The sequence below is a fragment of the Lissotriton helveticus genome, chromosome 12 (assembly GCF_964261635.1).
Source record: "Lissotriton helveticus chromosome 12, aLisHel1.1, whole genome shotgun sequence".
Classification (NCBI taxonomy): domain Eukaryota; kingdom Metazoa; phylum Chordata; class Amphibia; order Caudata; family Salamandridae; genus Lissotriton; species Lissotriton helveticus.
Window position 1 is genome coordinate 456,763,145 of NC_136073.1, and position 12,334 is coordinate 456,775,478.

At 43.5% G+C, this 12,334-nt stretch overlaps 1 protein-coding gene across 1 annotated transcript in view; it reads left to right on the forward strand.

Annotated features, from left to right (window-relative positions):
• Positions 1–12,334, forward strand: part of TRADD (TNFRSF1A associated via death domain) — a 177,660-nt gene that overhangs the window by 46,462 nt on the left and 118,864 nt on the right. The gene's annotated exons all lie outside the window — the stretch shown is intronic.

Below are 12,334 nucleotides of genomic sequence, written 5' to 3' on the forward strand. Positions count from 1 at the left end.
CTTTAGGGCCATCCCAGTCCCTCCCTGTGGTTGAAAATCTGACTGCCCATTATCAAGCACTCATGTAGTTTCAAGTGTGACTAAAGTGCACTTATTGCTACTTCTTCAAGGATTTTCAAGAGAAGTGGAATTGGGGCTGTGGAATACCTATGATAGACATCCAGGGGATATTGTTTGGGGTTAAGGACAAGTCTGCATTTTCACTTTGTTGACCAAAGGACAAGGGTTATATGACTTTACAACGCATGCCTTGACCTCGCATGCCTTTACTACGCGTTGTTTACAACGTAGGCCTTTAGCTCGCATATGCCTTTACCACAAGGTACAACATCCTAAATGGAACAACTCGGTGTCCCAAACCAGTGGCACAGCGAAATACCGCAATTAGCAGTCTGTTTAATTTTCACCTTTTGTCCTTTTACTCAATTGTTCATAGTTCCTTTTTTCGTAGTTTTATCCAAATAAACATGTACACTTTTTTTGTTACACTCAGCATGTGAGGTAAGAGGCAATTTCCCAAGTTTCTTATGTTAAAGATGGGCCTTCCGAACCTTCTTCTTTAACACGTACTAAAGCCAAGTTCTTAAAAAGCAGTTTATTCACTCCCAATGCATTTCAAGCCATTATAGCTCTTCGTCAGGGGTAACTGAAAATTACAATATACATATATGTTAGTGTAACATCCTCCTATTACATATACTTTGAGTCAATAGTTTGCATTTATTTCAATATACTACTTAAAAATTCATTTACATGTGGTCACCAAATATTTGCTTTTCCATTTTCCTCAGAATGTCGCACCCCTTTAAATCAACCCCATTAGTTCAATTATCTTCGTGCGGAAACCTTCCTTGCTAAATGATTTATGCTTTTCTTCTTCCTACTCTATCCACTCTCCCCTGCATTTTTCGTTAACATTTAAATCATCCTCTGCCATCACAACTCTCCACTGAACCCTCCCGATACCTTCCCCATTATCAGTCTCTCCCTTCCTTCGATTTCTTCACATTTCTCCGTTTCCCTTCATCGCTCTGGCATACCTGCTAATGATCCTTCATTGTGCTAAAAATCCGTCATGTTCCTTGCTTCCTCGCCAGAGAAATGATCCTAAGTTGTGCAGTTCCATGTTTTAAAAGCCCTATTTCCACTCCTCATCTCCAACCCGTTCCCGCACTAATTACGTAATTGTCACCTGACCTTCTCTTTCACCCTGTGCCATTGTGAGCACTCTAACTCCCACAATGCATCCTTTCCCTCTATCATTTATCCCGGTGCCCATAACTTGTGCAAAGCTGTCCACATTGTAACAATAGCCATTGAAACCCGATGAAATCGGTGTAATTGTGAATGTTAAACACATCAATTATTCAGTAATGTTCTGACTTTTCAAAAAATAAACATGCTTCACGAACGTGGATGTTCCGTCTCACATGTCGAATGTCATCGTAAATTACGATTGTTCCTTCATATGTAATCCGTTGTATTAGGGTGCAAACCCCGGGGCTAATTTTTGCAAAACATCATTTGGGGATGGGTTGCACACCTCCTGTTTTCATTAGTTTTCCAAAGTTATTCGAAGTTCATTTGTCTTTCAATTTTGATTATGCGTGCACAATGGAAACGTGCTCAGCCCAACCGTCACGTGTTCAACTAAACAACATCCTAAATGGAACAACTCGGTGTCCCAAACCAGTGGCACAGCGAAATACCGCAATTAGCAGTCTGTTTAATTTTCACCTTTTGTCCTTTTACTCAATTGTTCATAGTTCCTTTTTTCGTAGTTTTATCCAAATAAACATGTACACTTTTTTGTTACACTCAGCATGTGAGGTAAGAGGCAATTTCCCAAGTTTCTTATGTTAAAGATGGGCCTTCCGAACCTTCTTCTTAAACACGTACTAAAGCCAAGTTCTTAAAAAGCAGTTTATTCACGCCCAATGCATTTCAAGCCATTATGGCTCTTCGTCAGGGGTAACTGAAAATTACAATATACATATATGTTAGTGTAACATCCTCCTATTAAATATACTTTGAGTCAATAGTTTGCATTTGGGAAATTGCCTCTTATCTCACATGCTGAGTGTAACAAAAAAAGTGTACATGTTTATTTGGATAAAACTACGAAAAAAGGAACTATGAACAATTGAGTAAAAGGACAAAAGGTGAAAATTAAACAGACTGCTAATTGCGGTATTTCGCTGTGCCACTGGTTTGGGACACCGAGTTGTTCCATTTAGGATGTTGTTTAATTGAACAAGTGACGGTTGGGCTGAGCACGTTTCCATTGTGCACGCATAATCAAAATTGAAAGACAAATGAACTTCGAATAACTTTGGAAAACTAATGAAAACAGGAGGTGTGCAACCCATCCCCAAATGATGTTTTACCACAAGGTAAGCATAAGTAAGGTAAGTTAAACCTCTGTCTCTTTCTCGTTCTCTCGGTCATATATATTTTGTATTTGTTTTTTTTTCTTTTTGGGAGGGGACTGCCCTTCGATTAATTACTCTTATCATCATATGCCCCTACCCACACCATAACCCTTGAAAATATCTTTGCAACCCAATACCACTACCCACCCCTAAACCCTAAAGGCTCCCTTTCCACCCTTAGCCCGTACCAACCCCTAAACCCTAAAAAGACTCTTACCACCCCAGGCTCCTACCCACCCTAAACCCTAAAAGTCCCCTTACCACTTGATAACCCTAAACATTCCCTTCCTACCCTATGCTCTTACCCACACCTAAACCCTTTAAAATCCCCTTACCACCCTCTACCCCTACACACCCCTAAACCCTAAAATCCCCCTTACCATCCTATACCCTTACCCACACATATACTTACCTTAACTATAGTTACCATGCGTGATAAAGGTATGCGTGGTAAAGGCATAAAAAATCGAATGTGTGGTAAAAACATTGCCGAAAAGATATTTCCCACGGCAAGTAGACTTAATCGCCTACAGTGCAAACATTTGGCTGCCAGTTTACAATGCCAAACCATGGGTTTGGGAAATATAAATTTCCACTGCTAATGCAAAATAAACATCCATAAGTATAAAATGTTTAAGGAAAATGGGGTTTGGTCCCAAATTCATTGCATGGTTAAAACTACTTTATACTGCACCTATCACCAGAGTCCGAACTGGCAACTATGTGTCGGAGTCCCTTCTTCTGTGCTGTGGGATGCGACAAGGATGCCCCTTATCGCTGCTAATATTTGCAGTGGCAATGGAACTGCTCGCAGCATTGCTAAGACGCAGGCTTATGAAATGGGGAATTAAGATAGGTGGGACTGTGCATGCAACATCGCTTTATGCTGACGACGCCCTGGTGTATCTGCGAAAGCCGTCCGGGGCACTGCCAATATTGCAGACAGTTCTGTCTGAGTTTGCAGCAGTCTCCGGTGTTGTGGTGAATGACCAGAAGTCACTACTTATGCCGCTTGGGATACTGGCAGACATGGACCTGGTAACTTCCACTGCCATGGAGCCAGGAAGGGGTCCACTACCTGGGTATTAGAATAGCCACAAAAAAGCAGCGGTTCCTGGATCTGGACATAGGTAGGGTCTTGACAGGACTGCCTGCGTCGTCGTTCCAACTCTGGAAAGACCTTCCACTAACACTGATCGGGAGGTCAGCCTTGTATGAGATCCCCGGACGGTATTTCAGAGAGCTAGATTGCCTCCTCGTCGTACCACTATGGTGCACGAAACGGAAAAGAATAGGATTGTGTATGTTGCAACAACTCTGGGAGAGAGGGGTATTGAACTCCCCCTTTTTGTTTTATAATATGGCAGCAAACCTCCAACATGCGATCCACTGGTTAGATGAGGAGGATAATTGGTAGAAGATGCTGTTGGCCCACCTAGATGGTCGTTGAGGCCTGCCGGAGTTCCTCATTTAAAAAAAATATATATCTTATTGCATTTTTTTCTTTATATTATACATTCACAACACATTATTGCGTATGTTATGTTTACAGAGAATGAGATGGCACCATGGGCTCAGATGTATAAAATTGGGCATTGTCGCCAAGCAGTCAAAGTGAACACATAACTACAGCACACATGGCAATATACATATATGAGGTTCTAACTGTGTCCATATTCTGTTGTCTCTGCTGGTATATCAATGTATGTACCCTGGGTGCGTAGCACTTAATCAGAAGGTGCCTACACGTGGGCACGTCAGGCAGCTGAGAGGTACTTGCGGCGTTCCCGGCACCTCCTAAGACGTAAATCACACGCTTTTGTAATTTTGATAATTTGCAAAACTGTGAACTGCAACTGAAAACAAAAGACAAAATAAGGGGGGGGGGAGAAGAAACGTATAATGGAGAAAATGGCTAAGAAAGATATTAAGTGCCAGATAAAACTTAAAATCGTTAGGAGAATAGCCATCTGAGTTGGATAGCTGCCGAGCTGGATCGTTTCTAATGAGTGCGGGCTGCATTTTCTGCTCTAATTACGGTCATGGGGACGCCAGGGTACCTTATAGCTAAATGTGTACCTATGGAATGTCGCCAAGTACGCATGGTTGCATTCTATCCCGATAGGTGTGGTATAATTCAACACTGTATATGACATGTCGTGTCCACCAGCCGAAACTTCAAGTAGTATCACCTTCCTGTTGTATGGGTGGTGCGCGTGGTGTGTCAGGGGGATGCGTGAGGGTTTTGAGGATGTCATCCCAGGATTGTGCTATAGGATATTTACGTAACCCCACCGTTTCTTCCCTGTGTAGGGCAGTACTTACCGCCTGCGCCCACACCTCCTGCCGGAGCTCCTCATGATTCGGGCACACAACACGGACACTTACTGATTTTTAGTTAGGCAGGTGGGCCGCATTTGGGAGCGAGTGGTCACAACAGTCCTAAGTAGGGCCCCATTTGCACCCTATATACTGATTTGGGCGCTCAAACCCTTTGTAGATCTAGAAAATACCATGTCAGTGAGAAAATGGAAAAACAGAGGTTGTGCCGTGCTAAGAGATTTATATCTGGGGGGTCAATTTATAACCTGAGAAGATGCGACAGACTCATTTGCCCTTGACTGGGATAATACAATATAACAAGATGTCAGCCACTGCATGTAAACTCTGGCCTAGTTTCCCAGAAGAACCTGCCCCCTCCCAGACACTGAATAGACAGTTGGATATGACGGGTGTCGGAGACTTCTAACTCACCTATGTAGAGCGCTATGAGATGATACTCAGTCGATCACCCCTAAAGCACATGCTAGATGGGAAAAGGGCTTGGGTAAAGATGTTACCCTTAAGACCTTGCATGGTATCTACATCAAGAGTTCAGACGAGTGCCCGTGATGCAGGGCCCCTGCGGCTGACTTCCTGCATATTGTTTGGCAATGTGCACACATTGAGCCGTATTGGAGGGTGGTCCTACAGACAATTAAACAAGCTACTGGATGGGAATTTGCGAGTACCGCTGTGAAGTATTGTTAGGTCTTCGCCCGGCTCCGGTCAAAAGAAAGTTAAGTCATAAATTTCTGAGCCTGGGATTAGCACTCGCCAAACGGTGAATTGCAATTAAATGGCTGAATGTAAACCCACCAGGTCATGGGGAATGGCTGCGGGATATGATGGAGTGGGCGACTGCAGAAGAGGTTAGAATGAAACATGTTAGAAAAGATGAGAAGCTAGAAGATGATCTAAGGGCATGGAGACAGATGCTCTTGGACCTACAGACTGGGGAGGGGACATTGGTTCGGGATGGCGCAGACGAAAAGCAAATTGCTATAATACATGATATATGCACTGTTATGTGATGTGGTCGCAGGCAGCCTTGGGGATCACTCGTGGCTCGGAAGTGCGGACCTGTAGCTAGTTCATTATATACTGTGATCTCTCCTTGTTGCATACCTTTATCTACACCAACATGTTTTCATTAAGGTAATACACCTGAGTTCCACTTGGGGGGATGGGGGAGGGGAATAGAACTCGCATTGGTTTAATCTAATCACAAATAACAACATATTGATACCAGCTGTATGATGTAACTGACTATTAATGCTGTAAAATTAATTAAAATGTTTAAAAAAGTATAAAATGTTCAAAATTCTATTTATGATTCATTAACACAAGCATTTACTGTGATGGTGAGCACTGTAAGGAAATATAAGTAGCTGTAAGCTCACCTTCCATTAATGATAGTGGTGCCAAAACAATATTCGAAAAACGTAATAATTTTCGGCTAATTAGGATGCTCCCAGAATACTAATTTATTATATAGAAATATGCGCATGAGTGGATGCAAAATTGGTGATTTTATTTTTAATGCAAATTATGAACCCAAAAATATTTGCATCTTGAAGCGAAGCAAAGGTTACAGTTTTGCTGCACTATTATGCAATTTGTTTGCTTTCAAAATATTTTTTTTCTAAAGCATCATTTACTTAAAAGTGTTTAATGCATGACCAGATCTAAAAAGTTAATAAGGAACTACCATTGCGAAATTAGCATGAGCTCTATAATACCAATATGAGCCCAATTAAACAAAGTCACAGAAAATGCACCTGCAGGTCTTTGACCTTGTGTTGTTGGAAATGTACTACTGTTAAGACTTCACAAAAATATAAAGAAGGGGACCTGGAAACCTGTGACAGTTTTAGGTTTTCACTAGGCATACTTCTAGTAAATGTTTGCCAATTAAATTTTTTCATGAGCAAATATACATGCGTAAACTGCCAATAAAGTGCAAATTTCCCTGTTAAACTTTAATTTCTTTTTTCTCCTAGAAGAAATTATAACCCCCCCCCCCCCCCTCACCTACACACAATCGAGAAACTCCCTTCCCACCCTGGAAAAAGTTTTACTTCTGCTCTCGTTAGGACTAAATGTCGGATTTTTCGAGGGTGGGAGGAGGTAGGAGAGGAGGTGCTGAATACTCTTCAACATGTAAGTTTGCGTGGTTGCACAAACTCACAGGATATTTTAGCCCTCGGTAATAATAATAATAATAAGAATCCACATTTGTATAGCGCACAATCACCCGTTAGGGTCTCTAGGCGCTGGGGGCCGTCGGGAAGATTAAGCAAGCTATTGCCCAGAGTCGCATGGTGCTGGGCTAACCTGCCGCGGGACCCGGGGATCGAACCCTGATCCCCAGATTCCAGGTAAAACCACTTCCCTTCTACTTCCAGCCCCTATAAGTAGGTTTATTCACCTGAAAAATGTTAATCTTCATGCAGGTGAATTGGTATGTGCTCACATTTATTGAAAACCAGGGAACTGTGCAACAGAGAGGTGAAGTAATCTGCCCAAGACTTAAACAGTCTCGTCAAGGGGCGAATGTCAGCCTCCGTTGGCAGCCTAACCAAAAAGGAGAATCTGAGTTTATCAACAGAAATATTCAGTGACATTGAGGGAATGATTAAAAGTATAATTGCCAGATAAATTCACAAGGCACTTCATCAGAAACTAAAGAAAGAGAACGATGATATATCTTGACCTTTGCTCTGGTTGAAACTCCAACTTAATGACAGTAAATTTTTGGAGCCCTATTGTGATCCAGCAGGTAGCCAAAATAAAGCCTCTGCATATGCAAGGCCTGTGAGTATCCAAATATTTGAGCTGCCCAGAGTCTGGCATAGGAAGAAAGGTGTTTAATCAGAATCTTGCTAGAATCCATACCCTGACCTAATATTGGCTGTGGCATAATCAGAGAGGGGATTATTTTAGCTCCGATATAATGAAAATGCTTCCATAATCTGCATTGTCCAAATCAGACAAGTGGATTTCTGCACAAGACAAGTAAATATCTTGGGCAAGTAGATATTTTAAGAAATTCTAATATTCCCTTAAATTAAATGTGTAGAAGTAACACTATAGCTGCTTTGTAGGAGAACATCAATGGACGGCTTCTTAATAATTTCTATAATTCAAGATTTTTGCTGGGCGGACTCACTATCTTTCTACACTAATCTGAGCTTGATTCTTCCGACCGGGAGCCAGCACTGACCCTACAAGCTGATGAGACATTATTTTCTAACGTTAGCATTATACTTTTGTTAGGTGTCGCCTTCCAGGCAGAGCAAGCAGTGTATCACAAAGCTAACCCTTGTTTATAAAAGGAGGATCACAGGGGTTCCAGCCCAGGAACTGGAGTCAGACATGCACCACAGCAACCTTCCGCTGTGTCCCTCTTCCTCACACGGCTTATGCCAGAGACCAGGCTGGTCTCTACCTCTCAATACATCTAGAGATTGTACCCCACCTGGTGGAACAGCACAACGTTGTTGTTGCTCTGGGTAAAGCATTTCTGAGCACTATAACAACACGTACCAAGAACCTATTTTAGCTGCACGCAAGTGATCTTTGACCTACCGAAGTATGGTACAACAGTGCTTAATGAAAAGTTCCCTTCATACTCCTACTTACTCCTGCCATCTTGTTCACACTTTTACTGGTACTTTTTTACTTCTCCCTATTCTTTTTCTGCTACCTACTCTTGCCTACTCCTATAATGATTCGTACTTTTACTCAAAGTTATGCCAAATCTTATTTCTGTTTACTTCTGTTGTACTTATTCCTACACTTACTTACACCTGCTCCTACCTTCACATGTCTATGCTTACTCCTGCTCGTAGTTAGTGGAGATCTCACTCCCACTTACTCTTAGTCCTGCCTATTCCTAATCTTACTTAACTTTACTTCTTGATAATCCTATTTACTCTTACCTTTACTCCTACTTATTACTAGCCTTACTTCTACATACCTCCACTCTTATCCTACACTAATACGTACCTTTAATATTGCATTTACCCCAGCACTTCTTATTCTGTTTACACTCCTACTTATTCCTGTACACTCCTACGTATTCCTTTCTGCTCCTACTTACTGTTGTTCCTACTTGCTTCTTACTTTACGTCTCCCTACCCAGAAGTGCTCATACCTAATCTGTTACTTCCATATCTATTCATACCTTTACTCCTGATCTTACTTCTACTTACTCTTAGTCTTCCATAATCCTACTCTTTCTTTTACTTACTCCTACTCCTATTGTTTATTTTGCCTACTTCTGCTTACTCCCACCTACGTTCACCTGCTCCTTCTTACTCCTACTTATTCCTACTCTTGCAAAGTCCTATTCCTACTTCATCTTCCTTGCTCCCGCTTTCTCCTACTCCAACCAATTCGTGTACACACACACACACACACACACACACACACACACACACACACACACACACACACACACACACACACACACACACACACACACACACACACACACACACACACACACACACACTCACTCACTCACTCACTCACTCACTCTCTCACACTCTCACACTCTCACACTCTCACACTCTCACACTCTCACACTCTCACACTCTCACACTCTCACTCACTCTCACCAAATGCACTGCCACAGGTGACAACCGTATTTAGTTTCACCGTTTACGCTCAGTCCCAAGGTGATAAGACATAACATTTCCAGAATTAATGGCTATACTCATCCTTATGCCGTTATGTTTACTTATCAAGTATAGTTGTGTGACTGAGTGTGTACATGAGCATTTTGGTACAAGGATCAGTTTACAGTTGTGTAAATTTATGGATATGTTTGGGTCTCCATGACTTTTTAAATTCAGTTTCAAGTTATCAATGACAACCAACCATGCAGCACTTACAACAATAGTCACAGTGCAAAATGATCATAAGGGACAGTCAATTGTAGTATCAATAACAGTTTCACAGGAGAAAAGTGATCATTAGTAGAACAGTTAGACATTTGAGGATTACAACCAGTCATAGCCAAATACAGAAAAGTCAATGGCGTTTTTACATGTCCTATCAGTGCTTTTGTCACTTAAGTGTGGACCTTTAAGGGTCCAAAATCTTTCACCCAGGGCCACCTAGGCATCCAGGTCATCCTGAAGCTTGGCATCCCTCCTGCTAGGTTTCATATGGAGTTCATCTGCCAATGGCCACTCTACCAATCTCTGTTCCAGAGTTCCTCCGATGGGGCATGCTGCCCCATCCAAGTGATAGCTACTCGCTGCCTGGCCAACACCAAGACCAGCTGTAAATACTTATATGCCATTTTTTGACCCCTGGGCCTGCAAATGTTCCCCAACAAACAGAACTGTGGTGTAAGAGTGGCCTGCAGTACCGTGGTGAGTGTAAGCTTAGCAGCCACCAGGGCGAAAAGGCCTGCACTGGTGGGCACCCCCAAGCCATATGCAGGAAATCTGCCCCTAAGAAGCCACGCAAGGATAAGCAGAGGAACAAACCCGGGCTACCCAGTGAAAAACCAGGCGCATCACATAAGTGCGATAGAGAAAGTTAATATGAACCAGTTTAAAGCAAGCATTGCTAGAAACAGTCTTTGTCAAGGTACAAACACAAGCCCAGTCTGTATACGAGAGTGGGTCTTCCAGATCTGCATCCCACGCCATCCCGGCCTGTAAAGGATGAGTAACGACAACCGCCACCATGGCTTTATACAGTAAGGACCCCAAGTGTTGCTCTGACCCACAGGTCAACAAGGCCCCCAGCGTATCAGATGCCGCCAGCGCCACGGGGAGCGCTGTCCAGTCTGCCTAGCGATTTTGGCCAGTCCTGTATAGTGTAGAAAATTACCTGTCTCCACCCCAAACTCAGCCTCTACATCTTTGAAGGAGAGAAAGTTCTCGTTGGGATATAAATCCCCAAATAGCTCGCAACCCCCATCCCGCCACGCCTAGAGGGACATACTGGCATCCATGCACCACATCGGTACAACAATCCTTACTGAATGCTCTTCGTGGAAGAGCGCCCTCCTAAGCACCACGGATACCAACCTCTGCCATGGGTGCGGTCTGTCGAATTACACACAGTAGGTCGTCTGATATCCCATACCACTCCATCAACGCCAGAAACTCAGCCCTTTCAGCTACTCGCACCAGTAACCATTTCTCAACGTTACTGCCATCATCCATCCACCTGGCAGCATGCTGCATATGGGATGCAAAATAATTAAACTTCAGCCGTGGCACCTCCCGTCCCCCCTCCTCCAAACTTCTCATCAAAGCTCCTGGGCCACCATGCTACGCTTATCCACCCAAGAAGTGAGGTGAGTAAGGAGTCCAACTGCATGGAACACGCTAGAGGCCAATGGGTACAGGGAATTCCGTATAGTATAGAGACGGCACGGGAGAAGCACCAACTTCGGGACAGCAATTTTGCCCATAAGCAGCAGCATGTCCTAGAAATACACTGAGGAGCGCAACGAGCCAAAGCTGTGTTTCTTCTGTGTGCGCAACCATCACATCCAGATGGTGAAAATGGTCAAGTTCCCATCTTAGGACAATATGTGGCAGGTGGTCCACCTGGATTCCCACCAAAGCGGCTAACAGGAACAATAACGATTTCTTACGATTAATTTGTTAACTGGACACTTCTCCAAACTTGTCCAAGAGATGCAGCAAACCCCAAGGTACTCTCTGGTGGCCCTGACATAAAACAGAGCATCATCCCCATACTTCGACAAGAAATGCAGCGTCCCCACAACTCAATGCTCCATTCCTACATTTCCCGGCTGGCCCAAATCGGCATAGGCTTGAACTCCAAGGCAAACAAGAGAGGCAGCAGCGGGCAACCCTGCCAGGTTCCTCTCCCCAATTCCCAGCTGTCTGACCATGCCCGAAAGTACGGCCTGTATCCAATACCTGCAAGACCTCAAGCAGATACCCCAGTTCACTGTAATAAAAGCCTTTTCTTTGTCAATCGAAACCCACCCCATTTCTTCGCCTTACCCCTCTACCCATAAAGTACATGCAGTAATCTTCTCAGATTTATCCCTGTGTTGCGACCCGCGATAAACCCACACTGGTCGTGCACCATGTCACCCAATTATAGGGTTCAAATGGTTGGCTAAACATTTACACCGAATTTTCACATCCATATTTCTCATGTTGAGAGGCCTATATGCTTCCGGATTTATTCTTTCCCTTCCAGGCTAGGGTAACATACAGATATCCCCTTTCATCGTGGTTAGCTGTAGCCCCCCTGCCACTCTGGCTTCCAGGAAAACCTTGAGAAGCCTCTGCGTAAGGGCAGGTGAGTACTTCTGATAGAATCCGCCAGAAAAACCCCCTCACCCCCTCTCTATTGGCCACCTCCCTTCGCAAGATCCAAGTCAAAAGTCTGCTTGAATTATCACACTCTTGATGCAACCTCTAACAGTATTGCTTCAGATTCTACCTATCCAACCTGTGCCACGTGTCCACAATACGACTACTCCCATGGGCCTCCTCCCTTCGGAATTCCTATCAAATTCTGTGCCTGCAATCTAGCCAAACCAGCTTCAGCTGTATGGAGTTCCTTCTGCA